Source organism: Xenopus laevis, chromosome 5L (genome assembly GCF_017654675.1).
Source record: "Xenopus laevis strain J_2021 chromosome 5L, Xenopus_laevis_v10.1, whole genome shotgun sequence".
Classification (NCBI taxonomy): Eukaryota; Metazoa; Chordata; class Amphibia; order Anura; family Pipidae; genus Xenopus; species Xenopus laevis.
The window spans coordinates 93,840,231-93,866,759 of record NC_054379.1 but is presented as its reverse complement, the minus strand read 5'-3'; the positions used below and the strand labels follow the sequence as shown (position 1 = coordinate 93,866,759).

The 26,529-nt window shown below is 37.7% G+C and overlaps 1 long non-coding RNA gene across 1 annotated transcript; it reads right to left on the bottom strand.

The window, feature by feature from the left end:
• Window positions 1-9,481: 9,481 nt before the first annotated feature.
• LOC121393746 lies at window positions 9,482-25,569 on the bottom strand. The gene is made up of 3 exons (XR_005961307.1): window positions 25,260-25,569; window positions 24,920-24,987; window positions 9,482-9,667 (listed from the first exon to the last, which is right to left on the bottom strand). It is a non-coding gene; the product is annotated as an uncharacterized LOC121393746 (long non-coding RNA).
• Between the last annotated feature and the right edge of the window lie 960 nt (window positions 25,570-26,529).

Genomic DNA, 26,529 nt, shown 5'->3' with positions numbered 1-26,529 from the left:
TTCAGCATCCTGGGTTCCTCTCTCTGCTTCAGAATGTCAGCACTGAATGTTAGCTTCTGTATTTTGGGTTGTGGGTTTCTGCTAGTTAGGGAATAGGAATGCAGAGCAAAATCAGATCTGTGGACTATTTGCATACAGACATAGTGGGCCCAGTGATGCAACCCCAAGGTTTAAGGGTTCTGCAGGAATTGTGAGAGATTATTACACATACAACACTGTTGTCATTATCTACTTTAACTACATCAAATTTTATGCCTGCACAGATCTTTGTGGACATTAGTTTTTAAACCTTTTTTAACTGTTCTTTGTATTTCAGATGGTCCAGTGTCACATCTACAATTCAGCAGTAGACTGGTGGGCTTTTGGGATTGTCTTATGCAAAATGGCCACTGGAAGATCACCTTTTTATGAAGGCCGTAAAGCAGAGAAATGCATCCATTTTATCCTCAATTGCCAGCCCAGCTATTCAGAACAGCTCAGTACAGAACTGCAAGATCTTCTGGAAAAGGTGGGTGCCAGTGCATCTGATTAGGATATATATGGCATATATATGGACTGTAGTTTTGGTTTCTATTAGTAGCAGTAAGTCACTTGTTTTTGTTCCCTTAGCTCCTAAAGAAGAAGCCATACAAGCGGCTTGGGTTCAAGGGGGATATAAGGAGACACCCCTTTTTCAAATCCATTAACTGGATTGAAGCAGAAAGTCAAAAGCTTAAACCACCTTTCCAGCCAGAACCTGTAAGTATATGACTGAATAAATATTGTGAAACCATGGATTACAAGCTACACTCTTTAGTTTATCTAACAGTTCAGCACACTAGATATCCAGCAATATGTCTGTCTTTATGCACCTATATAACAGGAAGAGCTCTAGACGTGAACTACCTATTGTACCTTTTGTATGATAAAGACTACAAACACAGTTAACTATTTTGGACCTATTTATCAAGCTATACAAAAAATGCTTTTAATACCACATATCACTATCTAAATTCCAGGACTATTTATAAAGTTTTATATTGATTATATCTGACTGCAAAGCAAGGAGTAAAAAGCAGTGGCCACTTAGTTAATAATGTGTAAAAAAAACTGTGTACCCGTTTTACTTAAATAGTCAGAATGGGAGATAAAATTTGTCTCACGTACACAACACATATATAGTGAAGTTTCTCAAGGCACCTTTTCGATTTTCTTACATTGCACATATGAAAGGCTAAGCCTGTACTAGAGATCCGGGGAAATACAATTAAGATGGTGGCATGGTGTTTCTATAGAAACTGGTGCTTTATTTTTCAGAGAGGGCCTGGACAAAAACCATAAATATATTAAGTACCCCTCAACGAATCAGTGTTTCTGTACATTAAACACAGAGAAGAGAAACACAGAGATTGGAGTGCACCTTTATTTTCTAAAATTCAAAATAACAAAAAAAAAACTATATATATATATATATATATATATATATATATATATATATATATATATATATCTATCTATCTATATATATATATATATATATATATATATATATATATATATACATACACATACAAAATAAAACACATCACACTCACAGGTCTTATTGATTGAAGTTAATCATTGATCATATTAACGGTTTCATTTTTTTTTTCTAGAATTCTGATGTGAACATTCAAGTCAGTGCCTTGGAGGTCTTGAAGAGTGACAGCACCTCACCTTACAGCTATCATCTTCAGGACTTCACATATCTGAGTCCCAGCTGGCAGGCATAAGCCCACTCACTACAACTGTGTCAGAGGATACACCAAGTCCAAGATCCAAACTAGGAAACAGCATAATCCCACCAGTCTGCTGTATGAATTCACAGTTCCATCTATAGCTCTACCATCGGCTTCACCTGATGCATCGTTGCTACATAAAGCTCAGCAGCCAACTCAAAGTCATCAGTCCCACCATCAAATCCATCTCTGGAACTACCATCAAGTCCATCTTGCATTTCCATCAAAGCTACTTCATCACTTATACTTCCATCTCCATCTGTGAAATCACCAGAACTACCATCAGCTTCGACTGTCCCTTCAACGGATTACTGGCTCTTCAGGTGAAAACATTGGGTCTGGCCTACCATCAGTTGTATCTCTGTATGGACTTACTGAGCTACCCTCTCTAACCCTCATATAAATGTGTAAGAGCTGATGTAAGTATTTTTAAATGGTGGTAAGTATTTTAAAAATATTCAAAGAGCTGGGATCCTTTGGTTATATATGTTTTGGCTAAATGATATAACTAAAGGGCTCTTATAAAACAGATAGTATAAAATCAAACTAGAATTAAGGTAATAGTAGAAATGTTAGTGCTGAGTATAGTAAGGTTAAAAATAAGCTAGGATAAGATAGGATGGAAATAAATATAAGATAACAAAAAGTATAAAAGATGCAAATATAAATTAAGTGAACAGATAGATTGAGACCAAACAACATAAAATAATCAAGAAATATAAGTACAGAGGACAGCTAAAAGAAGAAGATTAAAATAAGCTAGGATACAATGGGTTGGAAATATATTTAAAATAATATCAATTATAAAAGTAGCAAATATAAAGTGAGCTAGTAGGAAATAGATTAATTAAAAATAAGATCAAACAGCATAAACTGATAATGTCATACGATATTTGATGGGATATTAGACCATTAAGTAGGACAGTTCACAATATAAAATAAAATATTGGTATGACATACATTATATAAGGTATTATGGTAACACATTATACGATAGGATAAACACCAAGATATTAGAAATTAAAATACAAGAAAAGAGGAGCAAATGGTAGAATATTTAATAAGAAAGGATAGCATGATAAAATAAAAAGGATGAAGTTTAAATATAGAATTTAATAATATTTGCATTTAGGACAAGGTAGAATAAACTGTCAAATATAAGAATACGTAGTAGAGTTTAAAGATAAGATATTATTCCTAGAACCATACTTTTTATGTAAAATGTCATATGATAAAGAAAGAAAACAATAATAAATAATAAAAAGATTTTAGAAGAAGCCATAAGACAGGGCCAGTAATAAAATGTTAGAAGAAGCCATAAGATAATATGATCAAATAAACATAAAATGATAGAGTTTACAGTAGGATTAATTGTTTAATATAAATTAGTGGAATACATAGGACATATAGATGGAGCAAAGTCTGTTCCAGGAATAATAGGAAGGATTTTGTTCCAGGAATAATAGGAAGGATTTTTTCCCTGACAGAAACAAACTATTGAGTTGTTTCCGTTGGGTTTTTTGCCTTCCCCTGGACCATATGTTACTAGAAGTCAGGTTAGCACAGCAGATAGTATAATAGGAAATAATAAGATGGTTAGAGTAGTTAGGGACCTGCTCAGTGAGCCTACCTTGACGTGGTGGCAGGCTTGATATCTTTTAGCCAAATCTAGTCTAAGGGGTTATTGACTTTCCAAACCATTCTTTCACTTTTAAAGTGTTCAGATAGTACAGCAGATATAATGATAATTTTCCATTGCTTCCTATTTTCATTTACTGTTTTTCTAAAATTACAGTTTAAAGGAGCCAAACTGTGTCATTTACATCTTCTAGTATACTGTGCCCCCATCTTAAAAACTGACAGTGCTCCAGAAAAAAATGTTAAAAAAATAAATAAAACCCTTTACCTAATAGATGTGTCATTATATGTGAGTTGCAGCCAGATTCTTTTCCTTCAGTGTCCTGGCTGTAATGAGGGCTGGATGTCTAGCTCTTCCACACAAAGTGGTCCTAGACAGGCAGAATTTTGTAGCAGCAGCCCAAACTCCACCCAAGTCCTTACCTGCGTCTCACTGCTGCTAATATACTTATATCTGTTCAATAAGCTGACAGCTGATCTTGTCAATTAGCTCCAAAGATCCAAACGTATTTCATGTATGTTACATAATATTACATTTCATTTTCCCCATAACGTCTATTTTCTCTTTTTTGCACACTTTGCCATAAGGAATCCCAATTATAATGCAGTAAACGACAAGGACTATATTATTACTGTGGGAAAAACAAATAAATCACGATGTTTCACTAACAGCAGGAGGGCCGCCTTCATATATTCATTTCATAAAGGCAAATAAAATATTCACTGTGTAATGAGGGGTCCTGCCTGCTGCAAGCAAGTGTAAATGCTCTTTTGCCATTATCCTCTGGCATGTAGTAGGAGTTGTCCCTCCAGCTATCAGCCAATCATCTACCTGAATCATTGGAAGCAACTGGGTGCACCATTTGTGTGACCCCTCCAACTAGAGGAACATACCTTTAGTATTCCTCTCTTTGGTGTTTCAGTCTGGCAGCTCAGCGATTCAGGTGCAGACTCTGAACTGCTCCATTAATTGATACATTTCTCAGCAGTAACTATTGTATCAATTATAACACCTGATCTGAAAAAAAGTGTTTGGCTCTGCTCTGCTCACATAATGGGGTGACATAGTGTTTAAGATGACGTGAGAGAATGTAAAAGTTTACCCTGCTCTGCTGGAAGAAAGAAGTATTTGGGCCAGAACTAAAGAGCCTGTGCCTGTTGAGGGAAGGCCAGGATGTGGAATATGTACTGCAGGCAAATGCTATTCCTCCTGTTGCAGAGGTGGAGGGACAGCCTGTCAGGTGGGACAACTCTGGAGTGTGGGAAACCAAGGAGGCAACTCCACAACGTCATGTGTATGGAAATAATATTCCACATTACCTGAATGAATTAAACATTAGATGAAAGGAAACATCTTTATTGTGCTTTGGCAAGTGGAAGTGAGCGGCACAGCTTTCAAAGGTCCCTACTTGCTAAACCAGGTTGAGAGAGAAGACTAATATTTTTCTGGAAAAGCAACCTGCATATTGGGTCCATTCCATGAAAAGATACTTAAAACGTTTGTGTATCAAGTAGTGATGGGCGAATCTGTCCGGTTCCACCGGAAAATTTGTGCAACTCATTGAAGTCAATAGGCGTCAAAGTAATTATGACGTGCGACAATTTAGACGTGATCAACAATTTTGACATGCGACGATTGTATTTTGCTGTGTATTTTTCGCCTGCAAATTTTGGCTGGTTTTGCGAAAACATTTGCAGACGGCGAAACCGTGAATCTATGCCTAATGAATTTATTCGGCCATCACTAGTGTCAAGAAAACATCTTAATACCAGAGCTGAATCTAGACGTGGGTCATTTGTAAAATGTATAGATGGTACCTACCTATTTAAGGAATATCTTTAACTGAATTACTATAATAAAAAAGAAACCGTATGAGGATCAAGCAAAAGCAATAAATTGCAAAAAATGTGAGTTCAGAAACGTGCATGTTTTTTTGGCATTGATTTGCCCATAAATCTGCCTCAAGTGTCTTTAAGAGGTGTTGCTGTTCTGCCCCTGCCTTACATCAGTTGTCAAGATAAGGAATGTTAATAAAGATATTGAATTTTAAATATTATAGCTACCATGGAAGAGAATGCCAGAACTGTTCTGAAACTTTTAAGATCTTAAGAAACCTCTCTTACCACTTGTGGCTAATTTTTGAATGCCATTGTGAACAAGCTCTGCTTTTTGTAAACCAGTATATACAATAGCATTCATATATTGCCAACAAAAGCAAGAAGCACTTTAGAACCCATATCTAGACTGTAATTGATGACTGTAACTGATCTTAACTGCTACGTGTGATACTAAGAACATGGTCCTATGTGGCATTTCAAGACATCTAACAGCCAAAATCCTAACACATAGAAGCATTCCCCTTCAGTGAGTCTGTGACAATTGTAGATTGTACAGTTATGGGATCCGTTATCCAGAAATCTGTTATCCAAAAAGCTCTAAATTATGGAATGGATGTCTCCCCTAGACTCCATTTTAGCAAAATTTTAAATAATTATTTCCTTTTTCTCTGTAATAATAAAATAATGTCTTGTACTTGATCCAAACTAAGATATAATGAATCCTTATTGCAAGCAAAACCAGCCTATTGGTTTATTTAATGTTTACATGATTTTCTAGTAGACTTAAGGTATGAAGATCCAAATTACGGAAAGATCCATTATGCTGGAAAACCCCAGGTCCTGAGCATTCTGGATAACAGGTCCCATACCTGTATATGATTTTTCCCACAATGTATTTTACTTAAGACATCTTCACTTCACTAAATATGTATTTACCAAATGTCTATACAGTCACTGATGGCCCATTGGGGTTGAGGAATATTGACTTATAGGACAGGGGTTGCCCACTCACCTGTTTTGCTTCCCTCCTCTACACGAAAGTTACCATTTTGGGCATTTACGTAACAATTTAGCACAGTTACGCACTATTCTCAGTCACCTTGAACCCTTGATTAATAAAGAATCAGCCCATTAAGTGTCCTTTGCTACACCTGTGCCAATGCATGGTTTGCTTGGCTCTAAGCTTCTTTAGCGACTGTGTGTGTTGAGAAATTTGTGCAAGTCAAACTCCCGCACTGCTTGGACCATCATTGACTGTACAGAGATACTCGTTTAGAATTGTATAACAAGTAGGATCTAATTTTTTTCTTAATCTTTGATATATGGCCAAAAGGGCTTTAGTTTTAAGATAAAATATACCATGGGATGGAAGAGCTGTCGGATTCTTATGAAACAGTCCCATAAGGACCATAATATATCAGTCATCAGTGTCTTATTGCCCAATTAAATAGTGTGTATTACCGGCTTTAATAAAGATGACTGTTCCTTTATACAATAAATTATTTTTGATATTGTGTGGTAATTTAGAGCAATTCTGGAATGCGTGTGCATATATTTACCAGCAACATATTTCACTGGGAGAACATAGTCATTACTTAATGGTGCCATGCTGAGACTGATGGTACCAACAAGGTTACAGTCCAGCCTGTGGACCTGCTTGGAATATATGTAATATCCTATGAAGTTTATCTGGTAACTTGCTACTGATCATAGCAGAGTCTTACATGGTGACTTTGTACCAAATGTGGAGGTGCCCAAAAGACTACAATTCTCTAATAGAATCCCAGTCCAATCAGTCAAATGTTTTCTGATCCAATTTCTCTGCCACAAAGACAAGACAGAATGAGACACAAATGTATGCATAGCATGGCCAAAATTACTTTAAAAAATGTGCAAATTACTGTTTAACTTTTCAGTTATTGCAGGTACAAATACAGAAGTTCAGTTTTGATAAATATCTTCATTTAATATTCTGAGACATTTATAAAAGATATATATCTAACATATTCCCCCCAAAAAAAGAGCTTTATAACCGGGTTCTGATACATAACTTTTAATAGGCAACGTGCAAGAACAATTCTGACTCTTCCAGCTAAAATCACTGTGACATTTTACTCTACGCAGCAATTACAGAAAGTAACAATATTGCAAATTAAAGTTAACTCAAATAAAAGAACAAAGTCAATTTCACTTTAAAACTTTAACACAGTTATGTATAACTGTACTTTAATAGGATAAGGGGGGTATCAACTTTTATGTAAGACTTTATTAAGAAGAAATCTTTCTATAAGGGGCAGATTCACTAAGGGTCAATTTCGAAGTTAAAAATACTTCGAAATTCGACCCTCGAATTGAAATCCTTTGACTTCGAATATCGAAGTCGAAGGATTTAGCGCTAAACGTTCGTTCGATCGATTCGAAGGATTTTAATCCAACGATCGAAGGAAAATCCTTCGATCAAAAAAAGTTTAGCAAGCCTATGGGGACCTTCCCCATAGGCTAACATTGACTTCGGTAGGTTTTATCTGCCGAAGTAGGGGGTCGAAGTTTTTTTTAAAGGGAAAGTACTTCGACTATCGAATGGTCGAATAGTCGAACGATTTTTCGTTCGATTCGTTCGATTTCGTTCGAATTCGAACGAATTTAACCAGTTCGATGGTCGAAGTACCCAAAAATTACTTCGAAATTCGAATTTTTTTCATTCAGAACCTTCACTCGAGCTTAGTGAATCGGCCCTTAGTGTTTTATACTACAATACAATGCAGTTGACATATTCAGAAATATTTTTGAATCACCTAAGCTGAGTGTAAGTTTATATTAGTATAATACTGGATTTTGATAATGTATTCTTACAATAGATAGCGACAAGCAGAACACCACTACTATTCACATAAATAAGAACAGACGGTTTCCAAAAGCTAGCAGCAGGTGCCAGTCTACCCCAAGTCAAATGGGAAATAGTCTTGAAAGGCTATTAGATATTTTATCACTGTCACAAGTAGCAGCAATCAAACAGTGGATATTCCACAGCACCAGCGGGCATACCTATACATGCAGGCAATCTGTGGGTTCTGACAAATGCCAGAGGTGCCAATAGACAGTCACTATTTAGTGGGCTAGTGAAGGGCTATTTGGGCCTCTGTTTACTTGAAATACCAGGGCCTATTTTGGCTCCCAGTCCAGACCTGTATATACAGTATTTGGGTCTGAGATTTTGATGCAAACTGCATGCTTCTGTAGGAGAGAAGGAACTGCCAAAATGAGTCTTACACCCAAAAGGTCCACCACTCAGTTAAGCTAACATATCAGGACAAGCAGTCTATCTATATCTAAAAGAAAAGGGAAATGCATATATTTTAGACTGCAGAGACATATGGTTTGAAAGTAAAGTGAAAGAGGCCATTTATGTCACAAACCGGGACAACCATTTCTTATCAGACCCTTGTTAGCAACATACAATGCTGCTTTAACACCCTTACCCCGGCTGTTTCACATTTCATACCCACATTCAAATAATTTGAAAAACTCCTGATTCAATGAGATTCATTGCCCAATTGTGACTGGATCACACTTTCCCAACTCTCCGTTTTAGTTTACACCTTCCTGAATAATTTCACTGGAACCACTGAGATTGGATGGTGGTGACTCTTATTAACCATAAGGATTTAAAAAGCCACTCGGTTGAACAGAGGTGAAATGCTTTCAAGATTACTCAGAAAATCCAGTTGCTTTAGACTTATCACTCCCTCTACTAGATAATGTATCCAGTTACATCATTACAATGAAACAATAAGACAGGTATAATTGTTAACGTTACATGGAATAATGTGTGAATCAGCTGGATAATCTTAGCATATAAAGTTGCAATGCAAACTTCTATTTAGAGCTTTCAAAGATATGGTCACCAATCGCCTGCATCCTACGGCTGGACACAGGAGCCATGTGCATTACTAGTGTTACCTAGCAAGCAAATACAATGGTGTCAGATTGGAGCTTCATTTGGGAATGAGGTCAATGTGAAATGAGAGGTACCTAAAGCTGCTGCAGCTGATTTGCATCTCAGGGACAAAAAGGATGACTGAAAGAAAATAGTTTGTGGATTTAGTATTTTCCCTGAATTTACCCGTTTTGATGTGGAACCCTGGGAAATGTAAAATCGAGGTTCAACTGTATTTGCAAATGGAATAGCTACTGAAAACAGCTTATATGACAGCTTAATTGTAGGAACATTTACAAATAACTTCAAAACCATTCAAAATGTTTAATCAGTTGCTTAGAAAAACCTCTTCTTTAGTAAGAGTGATATTCATACTCTGAAATCAAAAGTTTTCTCGCCAGCATCCCTTGCTGGGTATTAGGTCTCTTTCGCTATCCTTCTTTATCTTTAATTGCCGGTATCTTTCAGCCATATCAAACAGCTCCCCTGGAACTTCCTATGATAAAAATGTAGATACATTAGAGTGCGTGTTTGTATATATGTCTGTATATATATTTAAAATTCATTGTCTGTGAGTAAACTTAATGACATAATATGAAGCTTTAGAAGAGTAACTTAATTCTGTATATATACCATCCAACACAACAATCTTCCCATTATGTTGCAATATGCCTGCACTTAACTGGCAGTCATGTACTTAAGTATTTATGTTAATACTTCCGAATTAATCAGTGTCAGTAAACATAGGAAAAATATTCAAAAGTGGACAGGATAAGATAACGGAAATACAGACAAATGTAACTAATATCTGTAGTGAGAACAGTTTACCACATTGTACACAGAATTACAAACAATATATAGTACTCTGCTGATTTCATAGCATCAGAATAGATTAGATAGATTAGATGAGATAGAATAGATGATTGAATTACTGCTAATGCCAAGCTGGTCTGATCAGCCTCTATGAGGAGGCAAGTGTTAAGGGACATATTTAGATTTTGCTAAAACATTCAATACCTTTTTCACTCTAACATCGACAAAACTGCTAAGGTGTAACAGTAAATGAGCCCTGGAAGCTTTTTATTCATGTTGACCTCAATGTGCTCCTTGCCCCTCAATAATCATAAACACACATAGCTAGAAACAACATTTTCAAAGCAAATCTTTGCCAAACGTATTTTACTGAAAATCCTACTTGATTAGCACGCTCCAAGATACCGATTAATTCACCTCCAACCTTCCAATCATTCCTCCAACACTCACAGCTTATTTATCCTTTTTGTTTTTAGATAAGAGATCCACCGCATGACGGTATATTTATATATGGAATCCATATCTGGGGAGTGTTATGGAACAAAACTGATTCAGAAGTTGTGGATTCCCCCCCAAAACAAGCAGTGAATACTTTGCCAGTCATTTACCTGCAATGTCTTCCCATTTCAGAGAAACCTGGAATTGGAGATACTTTAAGAGGATTAGAAACATACAATTGCCCTGTGTACTCTTCTACAACCTATGTAAGAGAACCAATATTCCATGTAGATATACACAAAGAAAATATAGCTAGTTCACGTTGGGCACTTAGAGGCATGAAAGCAACTATCCATCCATTTTGATCACCCAGACGCAATAAAGATGAACTTTACTGTAACTTGTGTAAACTAACTATGCATCTTAAAAGTTATATTATTTTTATAATATCTTAAAAGGCAATACTTAAAATGCTTTAAAGGAGAAGAAAAGGTAGATTTAATTGGGGGTGCCAAAAGTTAAGCACCCCCAAGTGATTATATATATATACTTACTTCCAATTTGGGGGCAAATTCACTAAAGGACGAAGCGCCTAACGCTAGCGTTAATTCGCTGATTCACTAACGGACGCTGGCGTAAATTCGCTAGTGTTACTTCGCACCCTTACGCCTGGCGAATTTGCGTAACAGACGTAACTACGCAAATTCACTGATGCGCGCATTTTTCGGAGCGCTACCTTTTACGCCAGGCTTCCTTCACCACCTCAGACCAGGCAAAGTGCAATAGAGTAGATAGGGATTGCTTCAAAAAAAGTTTAAAAATTTTCTAAGTCCCAAAAAACACTGGCGTTTTTTCTTTTTTATGGGTGATGGGCTGAAAAAGATCGAAAATTTTTTTTGGGGCTACCCTCCTTCCCCCCTACATTTCCTAACTCATGGCACCTTAACTATACAGTGGGTACATGTGTAGGGCAAAATAAAAGTTTTATTTGCTGTTTTGAAGGTTTCCCAGGCTTGTGTAGTGCTGCTACATATACCTCCATTGTAACTTCAATTTGGCGCTGTATGCAAATTAATGATCACTAGTGTAACTTCGCTTTGCTTGGCGAATTAACGCTAGCGCAACTTTGCAACATTACGCTTCCCCTGAGCGCAACTTCGGATTTTAGTGAATTTGCGTAGCGCTGGTGAAAATTCGCCTGGCGAAGTGTGGCGAAGCGGACGCTGGCGCAACTACGAATCTTAGTAATTTTTGCCCCATAGTGATTAAGGAGAGCACTCAAAAGCAATATTGCTCTTATTAGACTTTCATTTCTGGACTAAAAATCACACATGTTTCGGGCCTTATGTGCCCTTTCTCAAGTGTGCATGTCAGGCCTGAAACATGTTGTGTGATTTGTAGTCCAGAAATTAATATCTAATCATAGCAGTGTTGCTTTTAAGTGCTCTCCCAGGGCAGCAGTATTCTCAGTAGAACAAGTAGCTGGCTTTTTTTGTTCAAGTTCGGCATTTCGCTCTACTGCGCATGCACAGCCGCAAGAAGCAAGAAGAAGGCAGAGGCCGATCCCTCTGTGGTCCTCATTGTAATAACCCTGGGCAGGTGCAGTTTTCTGCTGATAGGAGTGGGAGGTAAGTAAATACAATCACTTGGGGATGCCTAACTCTTGGCACCCCCAAGTAAAAAGCACCTTTACTTGTCCTTTAAAATACATTGAAAAATAAATAAAATAAATATTTGTATTTTTAAATTGGCAATTTTGGAATTAAAATCTTTTTGTCTATTACGTGAACCTGTTTTCATTTAAAAATGAGATTCTTTTTCCTTAGCAGAGAGATATCAGCGGTAAGTAAAGATGTCTCTGACACTGTGAATTAGCTCAGGATCTCTGAAATATTGTGTCCACATTATGGACCAAGCCCAGTACTAGACTTTTGTCCAGTGCTGGATATATGTGTATACACCTGCTAATAGCAGATGCAATTCTTTGGACCCCATTTTAAAAGTTACTCTGCAGACAATAACATGTGTCTCAGTAGCTATGCGAATTGAGTGATATGGTCAGGGGCAGCTTTGGTGGGGGAGTTAGGCATTAAAGCGGTGGTTTACCTTTATGTTAACTTTTAGTATGTTCTAGAATGGCCAATTCCAAGCAACTTTTCTTCATTATTTATATTTTATAATTTTTAAATAATTCTGCTTTAACTCTTTCCAGCTTTCAAATGGAAGTAACTGACCCCATCTAAAAAAATGAATGTTCTGTGAGGCTAAATATTTATAGTTATTGCTACTTTTTATTACTCATATTTCTATTCAGGTCCTCTCCTATTCATATTTCTGTTCTTATTCAAATCAAGGCATGGTTGCCTGGGTAATTTGGACCATAGCAACTAAATTGCTGTAATAGCAAACTGGAGAGCTGCTGCATAAAAAGAGAACTTAAAAAAAATACAAAAAAAATATAATTGTCTGGGAATATCAGGGTTAACAACCCTTTAAACGCAATTTCTGCACAATGGACCTCCGCTAAGGTGGTCTGCCAGTGGTGCAGGAAATAACAGTTACAGAAGCTGCAATTCTCCTATAAAAGACAGATTAAAAAGTGTATTTGTGTCCACACCTTTTTAAATCTGTAAAATCCAAGTCAAAATGAAGATTATGTTTAAGACAAATCTACTCTCCACATAGAGACAGTATCAAACATGTCGCAGATTTCTTTATTGATCTGATTTTGTAAGGACACATGAGCTCATGCTTTTCCTTTAACCCCATTCATGCCAGAAGAGAACACATCATTGTTACATTGACATTCAAAATGATGTGTTTAGAACAAAACAGAAATGAATCAATGGTTAATACAAGACAATACAAGTTATAGCACAGGTCAAGATGTAAATACATTGAAAGAGGGTAAATATCACAAACGTTGCTAAAAGCTCAACATGAGTATTAAAAGTAGGGATGCACCAAATCCAGGATTCGGTTCGGGATTCGGCCTTTTTCTAAACCAAATCCAAATTTGCATATGCAAATTAGTGTCTGGGAGGGAAATCTTGTGACTTTTTGTCACAAAATAAGGAAGTAAAAAATGTTTTCCCCTTCCCACCCCTATGCAAATTAGGATTTGGATTCGGTATTCGGCCGAATCTTTCACGGAGGATTCAGGGGTTTGGCCAAATCCAAAATAGTGGATGCAGTGCATCCCTAATTAAAAGACAAAAAGAAATAAGATCAAAAGGTCATTATGACTTTTGTTTTTTTAAACAAGTGTACATCCATGCCTGTCTGACTTCGAAAAATCCTTTTTTGGTGAAATCATTATTTATGAGAGTTTCCCCACTGGAGGGCAGCATTGAATCTTGTACTCTGCCAACCAGCTAGCATCTGCAAAACGACTTAATAACAGTGAGAAAGGAATCATTTTCATTTACGAAAAATACAACATAAACCCCATTTAAACATGTGAATTCAATTTGCTTTCTTACACTGCTTAAGAACATCTGGGATGACAGGATCGTATGGTTTTTGTTTTTGCAGAATTGTTGTGATAAACTATTCAGGTAGACAAAAGAACACAGATAAATACATTAGAATAAATTTTACCCACATTGCTAATGTTCACATTCACTGTCTAATGATCTTCTGTGCTTCTCACCGGGAAAACTTATGTCATGACAAAATCAACCGTTTTTTTGTAAAGAAAATCTTGGCCCTGTTATTTATCACACTAACAGAATGCATACATATTTAGTTCTAAATGAATATTTGTTCACGTCAATTTCCACAGAGATGTGCCCCCCCTACTACTTAAAGATGAAGTTGCATAGTTATGTCAGAACTTAATATGTATATGACAGATGTTTTGTGCAAAGCCACTAACAGAATGATTGCCCAGGAGGAGGGCAGCCCTGTACAAGACAGGAGTTAAATAGTTAAGCTGCTTGCTCTGTCTGCTCCAGCATTTGTCCTATTCATTATACTAAGGGCAACTAAAGCCAGCAGCCCTGTGCCTAATATGTCGCTAACGTGCTAATTTTTTAACATACCTTTGGTGTTCCACCAACATGGAAATCCTTCTTTTCTTTTTCTGGGTCTATTATTATATCGGTGTACACTGGGTTGGAAGCATGATAAAAACAATTCCTGAACTTGAATTTAATTACAAATGAGTTGCTTTCATTCTCCAAATTTCAGCTTTACCACCAACTTCCTCTCCAGATATACAGTGCAGCCATCCTATCAAGCACTTGTTTAAAGGACATACAGTACCAGTTAATTTACCTGTTCAGCAATTTGTCTTCTGCCCATTGAGCAACAAAAATGTACTGGAAAGGAAGCATAACCAGGGAGTGCTTGGGACTATGTAACACTTCATTTTGACCCAGGACCAGAACTAGGAGTAGACAGAGTAGGCACCTGCCTAGGGTGAAATCATGGGGGGCGCACTTTTAAGAGGATTTTTTTTTCAACCCTGGTTTGCTTGGCCGTTAATAGTTTTTAAATTTTATAAACCACCTGTTCCAACCCTCTCTTGCCCGTGATTTGTACAGCGGGCAGAAGCACTCCCTCTTGGCAGCTGCTGGCACAGGTACATATTTGGGGGCAATATGATGGATGTTTGGCTCCTGTTGGCACAAGTATATATTTGGGGGAAATATTGTGGATTGTTTGGCTGCTGCTGGCACAGGTACAGATTGGGGGTAACAATATGATAGATGTTTTGGATTATGCTGGCACAGGTACAGATTGGGGGTAACAATATGATAGATGTTTTGGATTATGCTGGCACAGGTACAGATTGGGGGCTTGAGGGCAATCTGAGGGATTGACCGCGATTGGCACAAGTACAAATGGAGCAATATGATAGGTGCTGGCACAGGGGGCAATATGAATGTGGGAAATGGTAATGCAGGACTGGGTGGGGGCACTGATTGAAGTCCTTGCCTAGGGTGCCAAAATACCTTGGCCCGGCCCTGTTTTGACCTATAACAATGTGTGCAATTACTCTAAAACAATATCTCAAATTAAAAGATGGCGCAAGCACTTCACAGTGTTTTCAGCCATTAAAGAACACAAGAACCCTAAAAGAGTAGGTAGTACATATCATAAGGTTTTGACGCATGCAAATGGAAATACCTTTGCTGGTTGGCAGTGGGATAAAAATTGAGGGGGTTTGTTTGGACATTACTGGCAGGGTGGGTGGATCAAGCAGGGGACTGTGGGCTGAACACTCCCAGGATGTGTACAAAGTTGAAGGTTTTCTTGCATGGGGACTCAGGGCTGTGAAGATACACCTCTGCTGGCAGGCATAGATTTTTCGTGCATGCCATGATTTTATTCAATACATTGAAATCAAATAATCAGTTGTCAACTGGGTTGTCTAGCTTTAAGTTTTAATAAGAAGTTACTAAGTTGCAAGAAAGGCTCCCCTTCATACAATGCCGTAAACTGCATTGTATTCCATGTATATAGATCACTGATTGTTCCAGATTACTGTTATATGGGCATGTTACTAAACATGACAATACTTACCTCTCCCGTTGTGTATAGTTCCATAGAATACATATAATCATGCATATTCTATTGGAAAAGCTGATTAATTTGGAAACAAATGAAAAGCTGTAGGGGGTTATTCAATTATTTTACACTATGTACAAAGTCAAAAGAATGCAGGTTTGATACATATGTAATCATTCACAATTATATCCAATGTGTGGTGCCTGTTCTAGTGACAAGAAGCAGTTAGTAAATGGGAGCCAGTCAGTAAGTATGTCATGTTAACAAAGCAACATGCAGTTGAAAGAAAAGATATACTGGTAGGGGCCTGGTTTTCTGTGTAAGTAGGTTTTATTATTCACTTTTTTCTCACGTCGTACTAAAAGTAACTATAGTGAAGCAGGAAATTACCCAACCAGAGGAAAAAAATACACCAGCAACTTTATATACAGTTCTATATCAACGTATTGATTCATATAAACATACACCTCTGTATGCCACAGCAGTAGTTTCTCCTAAAAGAGCAACAAGTATTTTAAGTTCAGTATCCCTTAAAAATTCTGGACTGATTTGCTAATGGCTACTATATGTATTGAGTTAAAACCTGGTAGGTTGTAGGGTGCTAGAACAGACAGGCCACGCAACAATTCGTACAGGGTGTTAAAACAACTAGACACCATGGGGTCAATAGGTTTGCCAATACTAATGTGAGCTGTGCTGCCTGACACTACTAGACTCTATAGGGTAAAATACCACCTTCTTGTTTCTGTATAATTACGGCAGTTAGACATAATTGCAACTTTCAGTATGGCTAAATGAGGTAAATGTGCCATGATATTTTAGCGTAAAATAAGATTAGGAGACTTTGCTTCTAGTGATTTCTGCCTCCCACTTAATCCTCCAAATTGCTGGTTCCAGAAATACTTCCGCTATAGATTATTCACCAGTATCTCCATGACTGCTTGAAAGCCAAAAAGGGACTTCCGTTCAAATCCATATTCTTGTTCAGAGAATTGATATAAATTGTAATATTACTAATTAGAGCTCAATACGCTGGGTATGGGGCAGTGCCAGCGTCACAAATAATACATGAGAAATAACGTCAGCAAACAATTGCACCTAAATAGGTTATAAAATGCTGGGTCAGACCTGATCTACATAATCAGAAATAACTGTATGCCTGTTTAGCTAATCAGTGGCACCCCTAGATCTGAGGTTCCAAGTAGCAGGTTTAAGGCTTTCGTCTTCCTATTCTCGCTGGGCTCTTCCTTTTCTCCTTTATGCCCATTTTCTTGCCCAGCCTCATTCTCATGCTTGCTTACAGCTCCATTTACTGATCTGTTCATTAACACTTTTCCATTCATTTGGGACTTTCCAAACACGGAGCACTTGCCATTAACAGAGGTCTTTCCATCTACGAGTGATTTTCCACTTTTAGCTGCTGCTTTAGGAGCATTGTATGTCCGACAGTAGAAGTTAGCAAAAAGAATAATAAAAGTGATGGCATATACAATTAGAGCCCAATGCATCCACTTGGGAAATGGACAATCAATGTACAGCGATCAAGCTGAATGTCCTATTGTCACATGGAACTGAACCTAATGAAAAAACAAAACATACAAAGTTGATGGTAAAGGGACATATATAAAAACATTTCTGCCGCACATTTTTTTAGCGAGATGTATTCAATGTAACGGCTGATCCATGAAATTTCAAGAGTTTTTCCCTTATGTTTTAATTGCTAGAGTTTTTTTGTTGTTACAACTTTTCTTTATAATCCTGAACAATTTAATGTTCCATGTTAAAGGAGGTGGTCCAAAAAAAATACTGAAGATGTTTCCATTACTTCTACCAGGATAAGTTTGCCAGTGTAAGACGAATGCAGTAAGTAGCTACTCAAAGCTTCCACAAAAGTCTTAGTGCCACTAGTCGGCCATTTTTTGTTAATAATGATATTGAAGGATTCAGCTTATCATTTATAACTGGTGCTTAGTGACTCACTCACTGTCATGTGACTCACTTAAGCTTGTGTATTATAATAAAAATGAGGATATTATAAGTCTTTGGCCTCGTGCTTTTATAGGGTCATAGCCTACATCTTTCAACAGAGGGTGCTTTATTCACACTATATATATATATATATATATATATATATATATATATATATATATATATATATATATATATACACTAGACATTTGGGTTCATTTACCAATGACTAGCAGCAGCACTCAATCAATCTACTAAGACACTTAAAATTCAGAAATGTGGAAGTGAACTTATTCATTACACCAGCTGCAAACAGTGGCATAACTAAATTGCTGGGCCTCACAGCTGAATTAGTTTAGGGCCCGATAAATAGAAAAGGTTTGCACACCCCTAAAATGAATCTAAAATGTGTATTCACAATGAATTATGTTGTGAAACAAGGGCTTTATTTTTTGATGTGTTGTAAACATTTAGTCATTTTGCAGTCCTTTTCCATTTTTTCTATAATTGATTTCCCATAGAGTTCACTTTTCTCTGTAAAGGTATGGGACCTGTTATCCAGAATGCGCGGGACCTGGGGTTTTCCGGATAATGGATCTTTCTATAATTTGGATATTCATACCTTAAATCTACTAGAAAATCATGTAAACATTAAGTAAACCCAATAGGCTGATTTTCCTTCCAATAAGAATTAATTATATCTTAGTTTGGATCAAGTACAAGCTACTGTTTTATTATTACAGAGAAAAAGGAAATCATTTTTCAAAATCTGGATTATTTGATTATAATTGAGTGTATGGGAGACGACTTTGCCGTAATTCTAGATAATGGGTTTCCGGGTAATGGATCCCATACCTGTAATAATAAAACAGCCTTGTACTTAATAACAAAGCTGCATGATTTCATATTGGTGGCAAAACAATCCCATTGGGTTTATTTAATGTTTAAATGAATTTTGCCAGGTAACAGATACAAGAAAATGTGGACTTGCTGCTCTCATCTACTGTAGTTCTTGAGCTATCAAAGAAAGCTATATGGGACACAGACTTTTTATAAATTAAAGGGGTGGTTCACCTTTAAATTAACTTTTAGTATGTAATAGAATAGCTAATTCTAAGCAACTTTTCAATCAGCCTTCATTATTTTTTTTTAATTATTTGCCTTATTCTTCTGACTCTTTCCAGCATTCAAATAGGGGTCACTAACTCGATCTAAAAACAAATGCTCAGTAAGTCTACAAATGTATTGTTATTGCTACTTTTTATTACTCCTCTTTCTATTCAGGCCTCTCCGATTCATATTCCAGCCACTTATTCAAGTTGATGTATGGTTACTATGGTAATCTGGACCCTAGCAACCAGATTGCGGAAAATGCAAATTGGAGAGCTTCTGAATAAAAAGCTAAATAACTCAAAAACCACAAATAATAAAAAATTAAAACTAATGGCAAATTGTTTTTTAAAACTCCCATGAACTCGAAATTTGACCAAAATTCAACCAACTGCAATTTATTTACAAATTCGAATTTTTCAAACTCGGATGAATGGGATAGACCCGCACACTCGAATTGAATTTGAATCGAATTAGTTTTGAGTTTGTTCTCCAAAAAAAACTGTGATTTTCAGGAAGGCTACAAACAACTCCAAATTGATCCCAGGACATCCCCCATAGGCTAAAACAGCAGTTCGGCAGGTTTAAGGTGGTGAATAGTCAAATTCAAATTCTTAAAGTGCCAGTACAATTTCGAAAATCGAATTCAAATTTTTTTGAAAACTCGAATTGAATTTGAATCATTCCCTAGTCGAATTTCACAAAAAAAAACCTCGAAAATTCGAATTTCAAAATTTTAAATTTGAATTTTCACTTCGACCCTTAATAAATATGCCCCTAAAAGTTAACTCAAAGTTAACGTTAAAGCAGTTAATAATAAATATATTGATATTATTTAAGAAATCACGCCCATGTCATTATGAGGACCCAATTTCCTTCAAGGAGAAGTAAAGATAAAATCACTGGAGGGGGTGCCAATCTGTTAGGTACCCCCTAGGGACTATAATCTTTAATCTGCATCCCTGAGCACTCCACCATCCAGAGGTAGTGTCATCTGAGTACCATCTTAATTGCTGTTCCCAGGCACTCCCTGCATCTAATGAAGCTGAATGCATTCACAGAACAGAAATTGGCAGAGACATTCATTACTGAGCATGTGCTTGCGTAGGGCACTACAGGGAATGCTGGGAAAGTGGAAAGAGAAGGTGACTCTCTGCTTAGAAGAATGTATCCTGGGCAAGTGCATTCATTGAAGAAGCTAGACCAGGGAAGCAAATCAGATGTTACTACAGGTATGGGATCCGTTATCCGGAAACCCGTTATCCAGAAATTTCTGTATTACGAAAAGGCCATCTCCCATAGACTCTACTTTTATCCAAATAATCCAAATTTTAAAAATCATTTCCCCTTTTCTCTATAATAATAAAACAGTAGCTTGTACTTGATTCCAAATAAGATAACAATAATCCAGCCTATTGGGTTTATGTAATGTTTATATGATTTTCTAGTGGACCTAAGGTATAAAGATCCAAATTATGGAAAGATCCTTTATGCGAAAATGCCAGGCCCTGAGCATTTTGGATAACAGGTCCGATACCTGTACTTACATTAGTAACATTAATTGGTAAATCAACCCTCCTGTTTTGAATAAAAAAAAGTTTATGTCATTTATCCAACTCACCCCTGCAATTCACTGGTGATGCTGGCCCTCCGTTGACCTGGCTAGATTCCTTAGCAACAGCAAAATATTCAAGTATCTGCACACACTCAATTTTTGCAGTTGGGAGCTTACCCCTTTTATTGTATCACCAATAGTATCTTCCAGGTCCTACAACTGACACTGAAACAGCAGCTCCGGTGTATATATCACATTTCATGAAACTTCCTTCCTGCTAATATTTTTCTCCCATCCTTATTTATAAACAGAACAACCTCAGACCTAAATAATTGGGAAATAAATGTCACCAAGTTATAAATTTAGCATGATTTGTTTGATAATACAGGTATGGGATCCATTGTCCAGAAACCCATTATCCAGAAAGGAAATCCCTGGAGCTATAAGCGCAGGGGCCGCATGACAAGGGATCCGAATGACCAGCAAGCAAATTACACTGGTTTATATCTAAAGACTGGCAATATCAGATGTAGCTGTGAGTGGGTGAGTAGGAATGAGTTAAGACAGGGAAATGCCAGGCTGGAGGCGGAGAAAGACAGGGATGTGATGTCAGGGGAAGAGGCAGCCTAATACTCAGTGGTGGATATAATGACACAGTGCTGATCTCCAGTGAGGAGCAGCAGAGCATAGCAGCGACCCCTTATGGAATTCTGGCTTTGAATATTGCCTTGGGGTGAGGCTGGAAAGGTCCTATTTATTTGATGAAATGTAATAAATGCTGTGGCCATTTTCACCATTTCTGACTCGTCTCACGGTATGTAACAATGGAGTTCAATGGGATAGCTGAAGGTATGGAGATCCAAATTACGGAATACTAGATCCTGTATACTAGATCTTATTTACAAAAATGTATTTTAGTTTGCCTGCTATGCATATTGCTGGGGACCTGGACCTGGGGTTTTCCAGATAAGGGATCTTAATGTAGTTTGGATCTTCATCTAGAAAATCATGGATACATTAAATAAACCCAATAGGCTGGTTTTGTTTCTAAAAAGGATTCATTATATCTTAATTATATTTGGATCAAGTACAGGTACTGTTTTATTATTACAGAGAAAAAATAAATACATTTGAAAAAGTTGGATTGTTTGGATAAAATGGTGTCTATTGGAGATGGCCTTTCCATAATTTGGTGCTTTCTGAAAAACAGATCCCATACCTGTACAAAGATGCAATACTTATGACATTTAGGGAGTTATTTACTAAAAATCAAATTTTTCTCATAATTTTAACAAAAGCAAACTGACCAAACTCCCGTCTGCGATTTTATCTTTTTTATTCAGTTTGGGAAAAGTCTCGATAAAATTGTGAAAAAAACCTCGAATAGTATGAATTATTGGGATTCGCTTGATTTTTTAGTTATCGCCTGAAAGACCCAAATTTTTGGAATTATACAAAACCCAGCACAGACCACGACATGTTCAAATTGTTAAAGGGACATCTGCTATTGACTTCTACAGGACCTCGAAAGCTTTGAGATGGAGTATTTTCGGATTTGGACTTTTAGCAGCTTCGGGATGTAAGAAATCTAGAAAAGTTTAAGTTGTTTTTCCTCGAAAAATGTGAGCATACCCATTTAAAAGTCCGACCAAAAAAATTCAAGCTGTAATAAATAACCTCCTTAATGTCCTTAGAATATTCATAATGGGTGAGTGCAGAGGACCTCTTGTCTTTGTACTTCACACCTGCCATAGACAAGGAGTAAATGAGTCTCACTTGGTGCACTGCACCTGCTATTTAACTGTGCTTCATTGGGGGGCACATGGGCATCTCCCCTCCTGCCCCAGAAGTAAAATCCAGGGATATTTTAATTGTACAGATTTTTATTTAGGGCATGACTACTTTTTGATCACTCCCTCTTGACCACACCCACTCAAGGTCATAGCCGCAAAGTTCCATTTAACAAAAAAAAAAACAAAATAAATATGCTAGCAGCTGTTGTCAAAACTCTTATCTCACTGCTGATATTGTCAAAGGAGCAGAACTGTACGGCGGGTGAGCCAAAAACACATGGGCAGGTAATACTGCAATAAAATGGCTTCTACACTTACATATTAAATATAATAAATCTAAAGAATAATTGTTATTGTTATGCAGGTATGGAATCTATTATATGGAATGGCCGGTGCCTTTCCAGACAAGGGGACTTTCCATCATATAACGAAATTGCTCATTAATGAGTTAATATAGGTTAGACAGCACCATATCAAGTTTTCTGCATTGGCAAAGTCACACTATGGTCACCTAAAGTATTGCTACTGTCATACTTCATCCTTTTTTAGTAATAAAGGATTTAAAAACTTTATATGGTGCTTTCTATCTGATAGACAGAGCATACATTTTTTACCAACAGAATGTGGCCACTGTGAGATGCACAACTACTTCATAACTTGTAGTTGAGTGTTAACTCCTTGTTTTTGGTCTCCCTGTAAGCACTGGGTTGGGAATCAGTGACAGGCTAAAAGGAGCTTTTTGAGCACAGTCCAATGTTCCATTAGTCTTAAGCTGGTCAGATATTGAAACATCTGCTCAGGGTCATTTCAGGGTTCTGGCTGCTCTGAGGAGGCCTATCCCTTCCCCCATATCCAGTGCTTACCTTTTAGAGCGTTGGAGCAGGGCTAAGGAGGCAGCATCGCTAGTACATAGATATAAAAATCAGTATTTCGCTCTTTTTGCCTCCCCTGGTAACTTGCAGTTGAGTTTCTCAACTTGCCTCACGGCTCCTTTTTTGGTGAGGTCAACAAAGGAGTGGATCTTTCCCCAATACACCCACCTTGAGATGAGCAACATAGGGCTGATCCCAAGTGCCCAAGGATCTGACATATCCATCACACAGGCTTGTTTGAGGGCTCCATACACAGGCCAATAACCTGCTGACTTGATCCAGAAGGTCTGAATCGGCAGCTTTTATTGGCCTGTGTATAGCCACCTTTAGAGTGTCCAGACTGATCATATCCTAATGCTAATTGTAATGGAGTTGAAAGCAAATCTGAGGATAAGAAATAAAAAAAAATAAAAATAAGCCACATTCTTTCATGGTCTTTATTAGCTACAGATCTAAAGTCCTCAGGGCTAAATAAGAAACATCAAATCATTCTTTTCTTATATCTTTCAAGTCATGTCGAAAAGCCATATTTAATTTCACATTGGGAACCTTTTAAGCAGTTGCATTAGGCAATTCTTTAAGATAAAGCTAATAACCATGTGTTCCCCAGTCCTAATACAACAATGAATATGTGCAGCCTAGGTGCCAGTGGTTTTGCTGTCCTGATGCATTGCTTACCATATTCATTACTAAGGGGCAAATTTACTTATGGTCGAAGGATTTCAATTCGGCAGTCGAATATCGAGGGTTAATTAACCCTCGATATTCGACTGCCGAATTGAAATCCTTCGACTTCGAATATCGAAGTCGAAGGATTTAGCGCATTTCCTACGACCGTACGATCGAAGGAAAAATTGTTCGATCGAACGATTAAATCCTTCGAAACGAACGATTCGAAGGATTTTAATCCATCAATCGAAGGATTTTCCTTCAATCAGAAAATTGTTGGAAGCCTATGGGGACCTTCCCCATAGGCTATCATTGGCCTCGGTAGGTTTTACTTGCCGAAGTAGGGGGTCGAAGTTTTTTTTAAATAGACAGTACTTCGACTATCGAATGGTCGAATAGTCCAACGATTTTTACTTCGAATCGTTCGAGTCGAAGTAGCCCATTCGATGGTCGAAGTAGCCAAAAAAAACATTCGAAATTCGAAGTTTTTTTCCTCTATTCCTTCACTCGAGCTAAGTAAATGGGCCCCATAGTGTCACGGTTTCATTGTTATTAATTATGTCCTTGTGCATGGGAAATAATGGGGCTTATCAAACTGGGTTTCTACCTTTAAATAGTCCTATGCAATAGCAATGTTTTACAGAGCAGCAGTGCACTCATTTAGTCTGACTAGTGTATCTTCCCATGCATTCTTATGGACATTTCACTTGAGTCCCTTTGTGGCAGATGGACAGACACACAGGGAAGATGACTTACAGCAGCAGGGTGGGGGGATGACTAGTCAGTGCAAAACATCTCCCCCCCCTGTGAAATCGGTAGTTACTACATTCCCCTGGCTAAACACTGACTGGAAACATTGATTCCAGTAGGGTTCCAATACAATTGCAGAAGGGCACATGTGTGTTTATCATGGGGGTGTGGGGAATTTCACAGGTTAGGTTCCAACAAATGGTCTTGATGCCTCTAACACACACATAAGTACATTATATATATTTTTCCTAAACCTAAAATGTTACCTTCGTTACGGGCGCAGCCGAAGTGCTCACTCGCTAAGTCTATGGCCAATCATAGGGCGTAACAGCTGCTGCAACATGAAAAGATCTAAAATAAGTGGGTGGGTACTTCTCCACAGTTACTGGTTTTTGCTTCTAGGTAGGAGCCAGGTAAAGTGGTACCATATTAGCCAATCACAGGGGTATATAGAAACAAGAAAAAGGTGGTATAAAGGTAAGAAAATCATAGTTAGCCAATAAAGATATCAACTTATTACCACCCTTTTTTTAGGAAGAAATGCCTGAGCTATGTTTGTGGGGAGAGTAAATTATATAACTTATTGCTAATGTGAGACAAACTCACCTTCCAGTGTTCGCGCCATCCAAACGCGTGTATCCAGAAGTGACGTCATCGTACGTCACAACCCGGAAGTGAAGCTGCGCTTCGCCGCTCCGCTCCGGCCTCTGCACTGCTGCTCTGTGACTAAGCGCCACTGAGTCCCCAGCTGCCTGTGCGTATGCTTGTCCCCTAGCTGTCCCCACAGCTATCAAAACGGACAGCATATCTTTGCCAAAGGATAAAAAATCCCTCCTCCGCTCACCCTCAGGTAGCTTCAGAATGGCCTGCAAGTCCCTCAGGACCTGGTTCTTGATCCTCTTCTCTACCTATCCCAGGTAGGACAGGAAAAACATGGAGTGGGAGGGGCTCTGCTGGTGTTTTAAAGGCTGTGTTAACTATTTTACTACCTGTCCTACCAGGAGACACAGGAGATTAACCCTTGATGTGCTGCCTGTAGGACGTAATGGAATGCATACATATTTAGTTCTAAATTAATATTTGTTCACCTCAATTTCCACAGAGATGTGCCCCCCCTACTACTTAAAGATGAAGTTGCATAGTTATGTCAGAACTCAATATGTATATGACAGATGTTTTGTGCAAAGCCACTAACAGAATGATTGCCCAGGAGGAGGGCAGCCCTGTACAAGACAGGAGTTAAATAGTTAAGCTGCTTGCTCTGTCTGCTCCAGCATTTGTCCTATTCATTATACTAAGGGCAACTAAAGCCAGGAGCCCTGTGCCTAATATGTTGCTAACGTGCTCATTTTTTAACACACTTTCTGTGTTCCACCAACATGGAAATCCTTCTTTTCTTTTTCTGGGTCTATTATTATATCGGTGTACGCTGGGTTGGAAGCATGATAAAAATAAGTCCTGAACTTGAATTTAATTACAAATGAGTTGCTTTCATTCTCCAAATTTCAGCTTTACCACCAACTTCCTCTCCAGCTGATCTTCTGAAACTCAACAGTCCTGAGACCCAGAAACCAAAGATATACAGTGCAGCCATCCTATCAAGCACTTGTTTAAAGGACATACAGTACCAGTTAATTTACCTGTTCAGCAATTTGTCTCCTGCCCATTGAGCAACAAAAATGTACTGGAAAGGAAGCATAACCAGGGAGTGCTTGGGACTATGTAACACTTCATTTTGACCCAGGACCAGAACTAGGAGTAGACAGAGTAGGCACCTGCCTAGGGTGCAATCATGGGGGGCGCACTTTTAAGAGGATTTTTTTTCCTTTTATATTTTTCAACCCTGGTTTGCTTGGCCGTTAATAGTTTTTAAATT